At 38.4% G+C, this 15,366-nt stretch overlaps 1 protein-coding gene across 3 annotated transcripts in view; it reads right to left on the bottom strand.

Moving 5' to 3' along the window:
• Positions 1 to 14,688, bottom strand: part of CHD7 (chromodomain helicase DNA binding protein 7) — a 233,376-nt gene extending 218,688 nt beyond the window's left edge. For all 3 annotated transcript variants that reach the window (XM_072604658.1, XM_072604659.1, XM_072604660.1), the window contains exon 1: positions 14,345 to 14,688. The gene's annotated coding sequence lies outside the window, so the exon portion shown is untranslated. The remainder of the gene's footprint in view (positions 1 to 14,344) is intronic.
• Between the last annotated feature and the right edge of the window lie 678 nt (positions 14,689 to 15,366).

Below are 15,366 nucleotides of genomic sequence, written 5' to 3'. Positions count from 1 at the left end.
TTAAACCAAATGAGACCCTAGATAAATCTTTTGAGACATGTCACTAGTTTAAGTGATCTTGAAAATAAAGTTGACTATGTAAATTGAAAGTAAGTTGCCTCAACAAAGTAATTGCTTTCAAATATTAAGCACATTAATTACGGTAATAGTTACTGTGGAAATATGGAAATAGCAGCTATCATTCAATAAGATTTTAGCTGTTACAAGATGAAACTAGTACGACTTCACATATACCCCAAAGAAAATATTTTTACATTTACTCAAGCATGGCTGTATTAACACACAGAAAATCATCAAACCTATTCTATTCTTCTAATACCATATTAAAAGTAGACTATGCTTTCAGAGATTAAACTAATTATCCATTTTAACCTACTTGTCATAGTCAGAGACTACTATGGATATCAGTTAACATTTCAAAAGTATTTTATACATGCTTATTTAGAGCTTTGCTTTTTAATGCATTATAATAACACTCAACAAGAATTCTGAATAAAATTCATAGATGATATTAAGAATATTTACTATACAACTTCTTCAGAAATAGTTGATTGGTACTTTTTTCACTTAAGCAAATTACAATAATACCCAGTGTCTACCCACCTCCACTTAAATAACCAACTTCATGAGTTATTCACAATTTGATGTCCAGTCTTTTAATGATGAATCCCTCCATACTAATCTCTAAAAACCAGCTGTATAGTTGGTCACCAGATCTGAACTCCAAGTGTTACAGTTTTATAGCATCTGCTAGAACTTTCACTTTGCACTTTTCAGGGTAAACTTCATGCCACAATGAGCAAGATTGGAACTTTATTCAATATCAAATAGAAATGTTAGAATACCATAATTCTCATTAAAAAATATTATTAGACTTTCAGAATAAAGTCTCAAAAAAGAAAATAATCTGCCCCTATCTTTAACCACAACTGCTTGTTATATAAATTCCTAAAGTAATCTTCAAATTTTCATTTTAATACTGTGAAAACTTGTTCATTTTTAATGTTACACAAAGAATATTGTGTACCTTTGCCTCAGGAATAACACCTTCATAATACCTTTCCTGATAAAAGGTACAGTATCTGAAGATGAATGCTAAAATATAAAAAGATACTTAAATGAGAAATGAGAATTGTAAATCATCACAATTAAAGTATTTTAGATTTAAAATACAATGATTTTTTTTAAATTAAGAATTTCCAGCCAACGATAACTTTTTCATTTGTAATAACTTCTACATGCAAGATGCTAAGAGGACTAGAAGGAGAAATTCAAAGAATATGGTAGTCTTTGCTGTCAAGGAACTTAAGTCTAATATGGGAAATAAAATAAGAACATAAATTAATAATGCATAAAATATCACAGGTGCTATAAGAAGAGTTCAGAATAATGTAAAGATTCACTGAAAGGAGTTGGGCTTTGGGTTGTGTTTTGCCTTTTTTTTAGGACATGGAATATAGGTTTATGGGGGAAAAGGTGTTCCTGATCTGTAAGTTCCTAAAAAGGATAGGCAGGATTAGGTGAAGGGGGAGGGAGGAAAGGTTAATCACACATTTCTGAGTAGAGACAACAAAATTATGGAGATAGAAAAGTTCAGATGTTCAGTATTTCAGCTTGACTGTAATAAAAGATGCATGAAGGGAGATGGTGGGGTATAAAGGTAGGAAGGTAGAGTGCTACCAGAGAGCAAATACGTTTAACTCTAAGCCAAGAAATTTAGATTTTACTTACAAGGCAATATGGAGCTAGTGGAGGTTTTCAATGGTGGAGAGTGGGGAGAGGAGGAGATGGAGAAGGCAACATGATTAGTGCTGTAAGAAAATTAATCTATTAGCAGAGGGTAAGATGAAACAAAGAGGAAAGTGAAGACCAGTTGGGAGACTACTTCAGTTAACGAGATCCTAAATTCAGGTGGAACCAGTGGAAATGGAAAAGAGGGGATGGGAGAGGTGTTTTGGTGATAGAAGCAACCAAATTTAGCAGCTTAATGGATGTAAGGCAAAGGAGAAGGAGAATGTGAGGAAATGCTTTATAGATTGCAAGAATATTGATGGTATAAGTAATTTGTTCATCTTTGCATTTTCCTCAATATCCAATATTGCCTTCTATTTAATAGGCACTTGAATGTTTTTAACATGTGTATTCATATATGTATACATGCATTGCTAGGAATTGTTATTATTCAGTCTTTTGCTGTATCTATACTATTCTATTTTGCAGTATGTATGGGCGGGAGGAGGGGATTGGAGAGGTGTATGTGTATAGAGCACTGACCTTGAAGTCAAGGAAACCTGGTTTTAAATCTGACCCTTAACATTGATTAGTTTACCATATGATCCTGGACATGTCACTTAACCTCAGTATCCCAGGCAATTAAGATTAGAACTTAAAGACCAGGTGCTAAACTGCATTAAAAGAAACATTTTTCATGCAGGGAGTTCCCTAAATGGATGAGATCACAGGTCTAGATTTATTTTAAGCTATTTTTATGCCTTAATAATAACTATATTAGTTCCTTGAAAATCCCCAAACATCTGTTCTATTTTATAGATAGGTCCAGAAGAAAATTGACCAGAAAGTTGGTACAGGTCCAGTTCATTGCTTCTCTCTCCCCTATAGGGTTAGGAGTATATGCAATGATGATGCCTATCTTCAAAGCCTAGGAGAAACTGAGAAACAGAGATAAGGAAGAAGAGTGATGTCATGTGGCTGGGTAGAAAATGAAAACTGACTAGTTCTCTCCCACTCCTTCCAACCTAGTCCGAGGCAAACCGTGGCTTATTTGTTTACACACTGGCAAAAACAAATCATATGCTAAGCACTTGCTTTTTCAAAAGAAAATAGTGGGGGAAAGTCTTAAAAAAGGGATTAGGTGCTATGCAAGGAACCTAATGGGAATAGCTTGGCTGGACTGAGACACTGTAAGTATTTCAATACATATAGGAACAAACATGAGGTTAAATTCCTTCCAGTTACATCATGAAGAAATGATTTTCCATTTTAAAAACTATGAAATTTTGGTTAAGAGATGTTCCATTGCTATTTAGCTATATTCAACCTCTTTGATTTCTGTTTATAGAAGACACAATTTTATAGGGACAGATTTGGAAAGTCTAAGTGTAGGAGACTCTTCCATTGTCCTGAATCAGTCAAACAGAACTATCCAAGGTAATCTTTACTCTCTTAGAGCCACTCCTAAACCAAAAAAAAGGGAAGTAAGAATAGCCTGGCCTTCATCTCTTCAGCTCCTGAAATTCTGGATAGTCATAGAATCAGAGGGTAAGTATACCATACCGTTTCTTCTACAGTGAAAGGGAGGTTTGTTTCTATTTCTACTGACAACTCATCCATCACTCAAAAAAAAAAAATTGATAATCTATTGCTTATTTCCTAGAAGAACTGAAACTTTAACCCATTTAGCATCAGCAAAACTATAAGCCAACCTGTGAGATCTAAGGAAGTATAACCCAGACGTAGCAGAGAAGCATCCTATGGCTCTCTGGTCATTTTTGTTGTTGTTCAGTTGTTCAGTCATGTCTGACTTTTTGGGACCCCACAAACCATGCTGTCCCTGGGGTTTTCTTGGCAAAGATGTTCTTGGCAAAGAATGGTTTGCCATTTCCTTCTTCAGTGGGTTAAAGCAAACAGAGGTTAAGTGACTTGCTCAAGGTCACACAGCTATGTAAAGTGTCTGTGGCCAGATTTTAACTAAAATCTTCCTGACTTTAGGTCTAGCTCTCTATCCACTGAGCCACCTGGTCTCTGATCCACAATAGCTTAAAAACACTTTAATGCCATTCTTACAGGAACACAGATTTAGACCTAGAAAGGTCTAAATGCCTCAGATGTTAATTAGTCTACCCTAGAATTTTACAGATGAGGAAACTGAGGACCAGAGTAATTAAGGTCACACTTGTAATAAATGTCGAAGGTAGAATTTCACCCTCTATTCTCTGACTTCAAAGCCAGTGAGTGCTCTTTCCACTGTATGTGACGCCTTCCAGTCTTCTAGACCAGACCCAATTTAATCACTATAGCTGATCATTTGTGTTAACAGTGTTTCAGAAGAATTACAGGTTTGAAAAAAGGCAAGAAATAAATATAAAACAAATATAGGTATAAGCTTTAATTACAGAAATAGCAGAGCACAAGTTTGGTAACTAATGAATACCCTAATAGCCATATGCCATAAATGAATCACAGAATAGAAGAATTTTAGAATTTGAAGAGAACTCAACAGCCATCTAGCCCAATGCATACCCCCAAAATCAATTCCCACTAAAACATGGCATACCTGACACATCATAATCCCATCTTTGCTTGTAGTCTATTACATTTATGTATAGATAGCTCTATTTGTTAGAAAGTTTTTCCTTATATCAAATCTAAATATACCTCTCTGCAGTTTCCACACAGAACTATAGTCCAGTTCTGTCCTACAAGGCCAAACGTTACAATTAGCATGGTAAGCAGGACAGAGCTAGGAAAATCACTAGACTGAAGTTCTTGTTTAGATTTTGCCACAAACCAGGTAAGAAATCTTAGGTAAGTCTCTCTACTTCTCTAAGCATCAGTTTCACTGTTTATGAAATTAATAAGCTAGACTACATAACTTCTAAGAACTCTAAACATCTCAGGGCTGATAGTCTATGATTCTAAATGGTGACACCATTTTAAGCAGCTATGCTTCTGAATTGCCTTATGTAACATCATTATTTTGTAAAGCAACATAACTAGAAATGATTTATTAACATCAAAAGTACACATAAATATGAATTGCCAGGTCAGTACCTAGAGAAGAGTGAAAACAACATTAATTACCTAATCACTACTTCATGTCATTTGTTCATTTTAAGTCATTATGTTATCTTAGTAATATAGTATGCAATAATACCATATAACATTTTACCAGAAAACAGTATGTGCTGATATGGTACACTATGACAGACTTTTGCTAAAATATTTGACCAAGGATTTTCTTTCCTGGGTTACACACTTTAGGAACAGGTGATCTTCAAGGCGTCTTCCTGCTCCCTCTAAAATACTATGATTCCAATCTAATCCAACAAGCATTTATTCTACTCCTATACAGTTTTATTGTGTCCTACTGAAAATCTGATAGAGGAAAACAGAAAAAGAAAAACAAACCATTCAAGCCATTTAAAAATAGTTCATAACTCAAAAGATTTTGAAATGATTAAAATATTTCAGTGTATATTTTTTTATAAGATCCATAAATTTGAGATTGGTTAGAGTAAAAATACAATAACCAGCAGGTACATATATAATATACATAAGATAGTAAAGCCATCACAGTGAGGGATTTTTCAAAAGTTTAGTTACTTTAAGTTAAGGATCCCATTTCAAAGACAGGCAAGGTATTCACCTTAATGTTATAGTCACTCTTCCACTAAATAGGGTACAAGACAGTTTACCCTTAAAAGATATTTACTTTATCATATATGTATGGTTACCTGAAAGTATGTAGTTCTTAACTACAACAAAGTATGTTATGAATTAAAAAAATATCTTCTAACTTGAGCTATTTTCCTAGTTTAATGGCAAAATATTTGATTTCAACACGATGCTACCAAGGCCTTCTACCCATTACATGTATATATTCTGATATGTGGCAGTCTTTTGGAGTATTGAAAATATGAATATGAAATTTAATTGTTTTCAGTGTCAACTGATTAGCTTTTTTCACTCTAATTTTCATAGGTTTGGGTTTTTTTTTAAGGTAGTATGGGATGAGAGGTAGGAGGAAAGTACATGGGTTTTTTGATAAGCAAAATTATCCCTAAAGAGCTAAAACTCTTAATGAAAAAACTCATAAACTATCCAACTATCACACATATTATATTACACAAAGATAGTATATGTCACAGAAGTCTAGGAATACACTCATACATACATATAATGTACATATACATGCATGCACGCGCGCGCACACACACACACACACACACACACACACCGTCTTTACTCTTCCACTTAAAACCACATCATAGGAGTCATTTTCTACAGGGGGCTTTCCATTTGAGCACCTTTGCTCAGAGATGAAATCTGATAAATCACAATATCTATTATCGTGAGACTCAAATGAGATAACAGGTTCCAAAGAAATCGTATTTGTAAATGTACAGAATTCTATTTTTAAAGTACCTTAGATCCAAGAAATCAAATCAAGGATTTCAATCCTACTCCACAATAGTTTCACTACTCTTCAAGTCAGTTTTGACATAGCATTCAACTAATCCAAAAGCAAAAAAAGTAACCCTTTCATACAAACCTTCTTCCTCCTAGCAACCAAAAAGACCTAACCTGGTCCTGTAGAGGACTACAACCTTTCCTGCTTAGAAAGGGAAAAAGAATAAATAAAACCATTGAACGTGCAATTAAAACAGGTATCAGAAGTAATCTACAAGGAAAATGTAACAAATAACAAAAATATCCTTAGAATTGCTACTAGTGTAATCAATCCTACTTAAGAAAATAGTTTTTAACCTCTTTATTCATAATATTAACAAAAGTCTGGTTTTAAAAGCAAAAGTGAGTAAATCAAATGCACATTTATAAAATGGGGGTCTACTAAAAAATCATTACAGATAAGTACTGAGGTCTCCTATCACTTAGTATCTCATAGAACATTTAAAATCAGAAAATTTTAGGTTTTTTAAATTAGTTCAAGCTCATTTCTCTCATAATTTGATTATATCCAAAGACAACTAAGACTCAGTTTGCTATAATACTTAAATAATTAGTATCTTCAAGGATAACAATATATTCAAAAAAGAACTCACTTTCTCAATGATTAGGATTAGGTAAGATTCTGGACATGCACTGTTTTTTTCTAGATAATTATTCAATTTATTTCTATCACAAGAGTACTACTGCAACCCTCTCTTAAAATTGCATGTAACTCCCTCAAGGAGGAATATATAACACTGAAAACATAGGGGGCCACAATGGCAATCTACTAGGGGCCCATGGGCCTTATTGCATCATTTACATAACTGGTATCATAACGACAGCCTCTTGATTCCTTCACTATTATTTCACCAGTATAGAAGTACAAAAGAATGGAGTGTGGCCAAGTGTAGCAATGGTGTGGAGTTGCCACAATTATAAGCACATTCTATCAACTGCATATGTCTACTGGTGTCACCAAGTCGAAACATACCACTATGAAAGCAAAGAAAAGTTGGCTAAGAGAAAATCAATCTGATTATTGTTGTATGGACAACTGCCTCAGCTTCTTAGACCGGAGACCTTCCATAAACTGCCTGGGAGGAAGAAAACAATATGGTTGTAAACGATGGTATGAACTGGTTAGCAAGAACTAGTCCGGAACTGACTGCCACCAGGATCATGTCTGAATCCATGACAGGAGGCTACAAAACTAACTTATCACTAAAATCTAACATTTAAAGTACTTCATGAGCCATGAAAACATAGCATATTCCCCACTGTCTATCAACTCAAGCTTTGAAACAAATCTCAATTGTTAATCTTAGTAGTAATTATCATTATTTTAAATTTTATTTTTCACTTGACTTATAAACATTATATAAAATGTTCACAAGAAAACACTTCAGTTATCACAGAATGTCAGTTACAAGTGACCACAGAGGCTACCTAGTCCAATCCATGGCTGAACAAGAATATTCTTCTACAACCGACCCTACAAGTTGTCTTCTGCTCTCATTCTAATTTCATCTCTTCTAGTATTTTACAAAGAAATCATATTTGAAACTTCAAAGGAAAGCTCAAAGTTGTCTCTTTCTTTATCAAAGTATGCTAAGGAAAATCAATCACATTTGCATGTACCTTACATTATAATAAAAGAGAAGAATACAACTTAAAATACTTACTGTATGTCTCTCCATTTAAAAGTTATCAAACTTTGGAATAGTCACCAAACTTTTCTATGATTAATTATAGGGATTTTTTTAACGCCAACAATATTTCACAATGAATGTATCTATTCACAAGCACTTTTAAAAGATCTACTGTCATATTCTCCTAGGATTTTCTAAAAAGAAGATGCCTATTGAGAAGTAATTTTAGTGACAGTAGGCAGTGTGGCATAGTGAAAGTCATCTTGGCAAGCTCAAGAGGCCCGATTCCTAGAACTGGCTCTGTGACTAAGTAGTCTTATTACATAGGCAAGTAGACTTGGCTCCATGAATCTCAGTTTCCTCATCTGTAGAAAAAGGAGATTGGGCTAGCTCTCTAAGGCCCTTTCCAGTTCTAAAACTGTCAGTAATGCCCGTACCACCCTTCTATTGCCATTTGCTAAAATCCTGATACCTATTAAACCCCAGCTCAAATCTCACTTCCTCCCTAGAGCCTTCACTGGCCATTCCTACTTGAGATGATCTTTCCCACCACTGAACCTAATACAGTGCTTTCTTTACTTATATTCTATAGTTATTAGCAGATGTTTGTTGTATCTTTTCAAATATATATTGCTCCTCATATACTTTACAATTTCCAAGAAACAGGGATAATATCTTATTTAATCTTTGTTTCACCTCTACCACTTAGTATAGTGTTTTGCATATAACAGGTGCTTACTACATCTTTGTTGAATGTAATAATAATAACAATCCCCAACATTTATATAACACTTTAAAATGTGCAAAGCACTTGATTTGTTACTTCATTTGAGCTTAACCACAAGGTAGACAGAGGTTTTATAGTCACCATTTTACAGATGAGAAAATAGAGGCTCAGAGGTTAAATGATTTGTTGATGGTCATATGGTCAAGTATCAGAGATGTGATTTACTGATGGTCATATAGTCAAGTATCAGAGATGTGATTTGAACCCAGGTCGGCTTGACTCTAGGTCCAGCATTCTATCTACTCACTACTATGCACTGTAGAGTTTCTATTTGATAACATCATTATAGGTCTTTTTTCTATTTGAGTACACGTTTTGTACACATTTTGTATGATTTTAGTGAAAAAGCTGTGGCTTGATTTAATATATTTGGTATCCTATTAAAAATAAAAGAATATTCATAACTGATGATTACCTAAGATAATTTTCCCAGCTCATAATCATAATCCTGCCATTATAAGATTTCAAGTATTATTTGAATTAGAATAATGGAATTAAAGGCCAAGTGATCTTCAACATTTTCAGTTTAGCTATAGTATTAATCTCAGATGGCAGCACAGACATTTTATTTAGTGGTAATAGCAAATAGTGTGTTTAATGGAAGTACAAGAGAAGGTAATATCTGCTAAACTAATGGAGTGAAGGTAGTTTTAACAGATTGGTTTTATTTGGAAACTTTGTATCAAATCTTAGTTTACTTACATGTGCATGCATACAAACACAACACACACACATTGCTTTTGTCATACTTGTACTCTTATTCATCCTCAATCTACCTTATACATTTTTTAAGAATACTAAATCCTGTCTTACAGATTTTTATAGCTAACTGATAAACTGAAAAATCACCAAAAAAAGTGACTATATAAAAATTGAGACAAATGTACTCATTTGGAATTACCATGCCAATCCAAAGAGTTAAATTACGTTAGAACATTCCTAGAATGATCTCATACTTCAACAAAATATTCTTTCTCTTTCCTTTTAAACAGATAGACCAATGTAAGATATGTCTTTTTTCTTTATTGTTCTTACATAAAGCTCATTTGATCAGGAGGTTAAGTCATTTCCTGCCTGAACATATCTCAAGTTTGGGGTGGAGGGGGGTCATTTTTCTGGTAACACACTCGGTCATCTTGACTAAGCATGTTTTTTCTTGATTCACCTTATTCATTCCTATTAACATTTATAATTGAGTGTGGCATCCTCTATCAAACATGAAGACCTACAATGGACTCCTTCCTGAGTGACAGAACTACCACTATGAATTATTCTTTCGACATTTTAAATGAAAATATTTTAAAGTTAAGCTTTTGAAATAATTAGTTATTTTCTTACAAAATTCTCAGTAGAATACAGGAATTAAAAACTGCACGGTGCTTTTGTGGAAGAGCTACAATAAACTGACAAGTGTCACTACTCCTACACATTATATGTATATGCATCAAACACTTGAACAGAGTTCTCTTGTAACAAAAACTTTTTAAATGTATGTATTCTTTTCAACTAATAAAATATGGATTTTACGTATGTATAAAAGAAGAAAAGTGCAAATATTCTTAATTAGTATTTTACAGTGTCCCAATGTTACCAAATCAACATTTTTAAGTTGGATTTGACCTTAAAACTTTTTCACATAAATTTGAAAACATTTAGTTTCATCACAATTACTCTAAGGATATGAATATATTCCTCTTCACTTATTCTCTCCCTTTCCTATTAAAATGAAGATCTTTCAAACTGGAATTTCCCATAATTAAATAATATTAAGCCTAATATATAAGATTTTCAAGCACTTGTAGGAGATACTGATTATGGAACTGAATTTTACACTAACTACAAACAATCAATTATGGATAAACCCTTGGAAATGTTCTTTTTAAAGTTGAAAAGGAAAAGCTAAGTACATAAAAGTATTATTTTAAAACTTGTCCTTTACATTGTTTTTGTAGAATTGTTTTGAAAGCTACCATTTTTCCTCAGAAGAGGTTTATATAGCACCCCAAAACCATTCATGTTAACCTTCCTATATTATTTACTCCTACTTTTCTATAATAGAGTACAGAGAAGAAAGTTAAATGGATTTAAAATAAATGTATTTAAAATAAATTCTAACCTAGGATAATTCTACCTTAGATAGCAAACACAACTGTGAACTACTACTTTGCCCTAACTAAAAACTGTTTAAAAGTGGAAAATGTGGAACTATGATCGAATTCATCATACTCTCATTCTGTGTCATAAGAGGAAAAAAATATTTTAAATACTATAAAAATATAGCTAATTGTGCATATAAAGTACACCACAAAACCTAGACAGACTGCTGAATTCTATGATTAGAATAATCACCTGTTAGAAGCCTAATTCAAATAGGTTATCTCCACCACCACCACCCCTTTCAATAGGTCACCTAAAAGGGAACTATTGCAAATTCACTGTTTCTAATAAAACAAAATTATTTCCTGATATTTGTCTTATCAAGCTCTTCAATTCCTTTTCTAAAATGTTTTCTGCAGAGTGCCAGTTTTTAATGATTTTCAGGAAAACTTTTGGTGAACAAGATGGAACGCTCAGAATGTCTTTTCCTTATTATCACCTAGAGATGCAGAGGAGAGTTCTCTATGCCCCAAGCATCTAGCTTTCAGCCTTTTTATTATCATTGTCAATGAATGGGCCCCAGTCAAATTAAAGCTGCCATTTTAGGTTAAAGACTGGAGAGCCTCTGTTGTGCAACAGCAAGACAAAAACACTCCAAGCGACAGATGCACTCTTGTGATTGGGGGTTGGGAGGGAATTATGGATTTCAACTTTATAAAAATCACTGAGTTATTTTTAATAGAGATTATATATATGTATATATATATATATGTGTGTGTGTGTGTGTGTGTATGTATATACACACACCTACTTACACATTACTGCAAACTAACGGGAATTATAACTGGGATAAATCAGCTACTCATGCTGTTAAGACCACAGTCATTAAGATTTTTTTTTCATCCTTAGAATAGATCTGTGAGAAAATGAGCAGAAAGATTTTTTTTCAAATGGATTGTTAGGTATAATGTGTGTTTCCCCACTTCATGAAAAAGAAAACAGGGGGACGGGAGGAATATCCCTTTCGGAAAGGTATTGCCCTCTACAAAAATTGTTAAAAATCTGATTTTCTGAAAGTAAGATCTGAACATGTACATCTCCACTTAAAAAATAAGCTAATAAGAACGTTTGGTGTGATCCAGAAATCAAGCAAAGTGATGAATAATTTTTAACGAACTATTAAAAATGTTCTTGTTAAATAATATAAAAAAGAAAACTAAAAAGTATACTTAGTCTGTGGAGAGTTGGATAATGTACCTAATTCTAGTAATTCAAAAGGAAACTCCCCATGTGGATTGCTACTTTTCTTTTGTCCATTGTCTGTTCAGGGGGAAAAAAAACAACTACTTTAAACCGAGGCGTGAACAGTCTCTAAAAGTGACCTCTGGGAAAAAAAAACGTCCGATCTATAAGGCATGTGCACTATAAATACCGCTTTCCTATTAGGGAGCACTCACAAAGGCAACAGAGCAATTAGTTTTGGGGGGTATATTCCCACAGTAAGGGTGTCCTCCTCTTATGTAACGCTATCAGGATAAATGAATGCAACGTAATGATGGCTGCTCGTTGCCTGCAGCTCCTTCTCCCGGAGACTCACCAACAATCCCCCCACACACACAGACACAGCACCACACACATGTACACACACAGTGTCCGCTTCTCACTTCCACCCGCCCCGCATTTAGCAGCTTTCACTGCCTCCACCGCACCACCACAAAAACCCACCCCATTCATCCGGTTGTCCCAGTGGGGCAAACACACGCACACCGAACCTCCGGTAAAGCCCAGCTCCCTGTGTGAATCAAACAAACAACACCATCCCCCTCCCACCCTCGCTGCTTCCCCCTCCTCTTCCTCTCCCCACTGACCGCTTGGCCTCAAACCACCTTTTCCGTTCACCCTCAAAATCGCTGTTATTTTAAAAGAAAAACCCACCCCAACCACCTCTGGGAGTCACCTGGTGACCCCCACCCACTCTCTGCCCCAAACCTCCGGGCACTGTAAGGTGGGGGGAGGAAGGGAAGCGGAGTTGGGTTTCGAGGGTTAAGTCTATTATTCAGCAGCAGCCGCCACCGCCAACCCCAGTCCAGCTCGGCAAGGTAGTGTTATCTCTTTTCTCCTCCTCCCCCTCGAGTAACCCACCCCCCTCCTCCCCGCCCCGGTCTCCCTTCCCTCTTTCTTTCTTCTTCGGCTGTTCGGAGCAGCCGAGGAGCCCCGGGATCCCCCTGTCTCTAATGCGTGTAACTCTCCGTCGCTCCCATTCAGACCCTCCTCTCCTGCACTTTCCTGCTCTCAGGACAAACACCAGCACCTCGTGTTCTCTCCCTTCCTCTCCGCCCCCCCTTTTTCCCTCCCCCTCCCCGTACTTCCTCGCCTCACAGTGGCCACAAGATTATCCTGGCCACCCACCCCCCCACGCCCCCACCCACAAACCTCACAGGTTATTCCTCCGTGAGAAACCTCCGAGAGGAAAATGAAATGCGCGTGGCAATAGCAAGGACTCACTTTGTTTAGCGCTTGTGCTGCCGCGGCGGTGGCGGCGGCTGCTGCTGCTGGGAGCAGTCAGCGTGGTCAGGTCCGGGGAGGGGAGGGGAGAGGAGAGGGAGAGGGAGAAGAGGGAAGGGGGGGTGGATCTCCCCGTCGTGATTCCCGGAGTCCTGTCCTTCCTCTTCCTCTCTCTTCCTCTCTCTCTCTCTCTCTCTCTCTCTCTCTCTCTCTCTCTCTCTCTCTCTCTCTCTCTCTCTCTCTCTCTCTCTCTCTCTCTCTCTCTCTCCTCTCTCTCTCTCTCTTCCACCGCCACTTCTTTTATCTACCCCCTTCTCCTCTTTCCCATTTCTCTTTCTCACAGTTAGTTTTACTCTCAACTTTTTTCACCCTCTCTCTCTTTCTATTTAAAATAAAACCCTTAATAACTCGTGCTCTGAAAAGGAAAGAGACGAGCAGCGATGTGAGAGGAAACGCTCACACAAACACATACATACACACACACTCACTCACTCACTTCTGTCCCCCGTCCTCCTCCCTCCTCCCCCAGCAGCACAACAAAAAGCCATTTACATCCAAGGAAGTGACCCTACACACATACTGTGTGCAACACTCCGCCTCTCCCCCCCAACCCAGTACTCCCGTATCGGAACGGACCGTCGCTGCTCCCCCCAAACCGCGCTGTATAGACCCCCTTTATCCCAGAGGCAAAAGTTAGAGGGAGGGGTGGGCGCCTGGAGAACGTTATTCTCTCCGCAAGTTAGCCACCCCCCCTAACACCCGGGGACACACGGGGTGTGTGGGGATCGTCAACCCTGGCGGCTGCTGCTGCTGCTGCTGCTGCTGTGTCCAGGCGGCTCCTGCCGCCACCACCGGGTTATAACAGGGTAACCCGGGGGAAGGAGTCGCCGTGCGGTTCTTCATGAGCACGGCTCTCCCACCGCCGCCGCCGGCCCCTGCCCTGTCCCCCTGGGGTCCCCTCCCGGCTTCTGCGCCCCCCTCCTCTCTATCGCACAGTCTCAACTCCTCACTCAGACCCAACTCCGCTCCTCTCACTCCTCCATCTCCCCCAAGTAGCAATTTCCTGCCGCCGCTCCTCCTCCTCCCGGGAGGGAGCCCCGAGAAACTCACTCACCCAGTTGGCGGGGAGGGGGGGGTCTCTGACGGTGCCCTCGGCCAGAGGGGAAAACAACACCCAGAGCGGACCCCGGAGTTGAGCTGGGCTGCCACTGCCGGGGTGGGGGGGGTTTAATTCACAGGCAGAGAGTTGGCCGCGGGTGAACTGGGCTCTGGTGAGTTTCAGGGTCTCCGGGGTCCCCTCGTCCTCCTTTCTCCTCTTCTCTCCTTTGTGTAATTTCACTCGATTCAAGTTTAATCCGATAGTTCCCGAGCACGAGCGCGTCCGTCCGCAACACCAGAGCTCAACCCCCCGCGCCGCCGCTGCCGCCGCCGTCGCCGCCGCCGCCGCGGCTCCAGCACACCAGCGCCTGCGCGCCCCCGCGCCGCGCGCCCCCGCCACGCCGCCGCCGCTCAGCTGCCGCCTGTTCTCCCCGGAGGCGCGCCCGCGCCGCCGACACCTGACGTCAGTCATCGCCTGGTATAATTTATGCAAGAATTCGGCCCGGGTGGCTGTGGCTGAAGAGCTGGAGAGACAGAGAATGGGGGGAAAGGGAGGGAGGGGGAAAGAGAGAGAGAGAAGAGAAAGGAGAGAGAGAGAGAGAGAGAGAGAGAGAGAGAAGCGAAAGGAGAGAGAGAGAGAATAAGAGACAGAAATGAGAATAATAAAGAGATGAGGAGAGGAAGAGAGATTTAATTAAAGAGAGGAGAATGAGAATGAAACAAGAGAGGAAGAGAGAATGAGAAAGAATAAAAGAGGAAAACAGAATATAAAAGAAAGACTGAGAGAAGAAAGAAGGGAGAGATTAATGTGGGGGGGGGGGAATGGAAGAGATGGAGAGAAATGGAGAGAGATGGGGAAGGGGGGAGGGGTCAGTCATTCAGGAGTTCCACTTCCCGTCACAGAACGGGGACTGGAGGGAGATCTGGAGAATGTTTCCCAGTACTGTGGGCTGGCCTTACTGGCCTTTCTTCAAATAATAATAAATACTCTGGTGTTTGCTGAAGGTGGTGGTGTGGGGCGGTGGTCGGGTGAAAGTG

The sequence above is a fragment of the Notamacropus eugenii genome, chromosome 4, assembly GCF_028372415.1.
Source record: "Notamacropus eugenii isolate mMacEug1 chromosome 4, mMacEug1.pri_v2, whole genome shotgun sequence".
Lineage (NCBI taxonomy): Eukaryota > Metazoa > Chordata > Mammalia > Diprotodontia > Macropodidae > Notamacropus > Notamacropus eugenii.
Note: the sequence above shows the minus strand (reverse complement) of the source record. Positions and strands in the feature narration are given on the sequence as shown.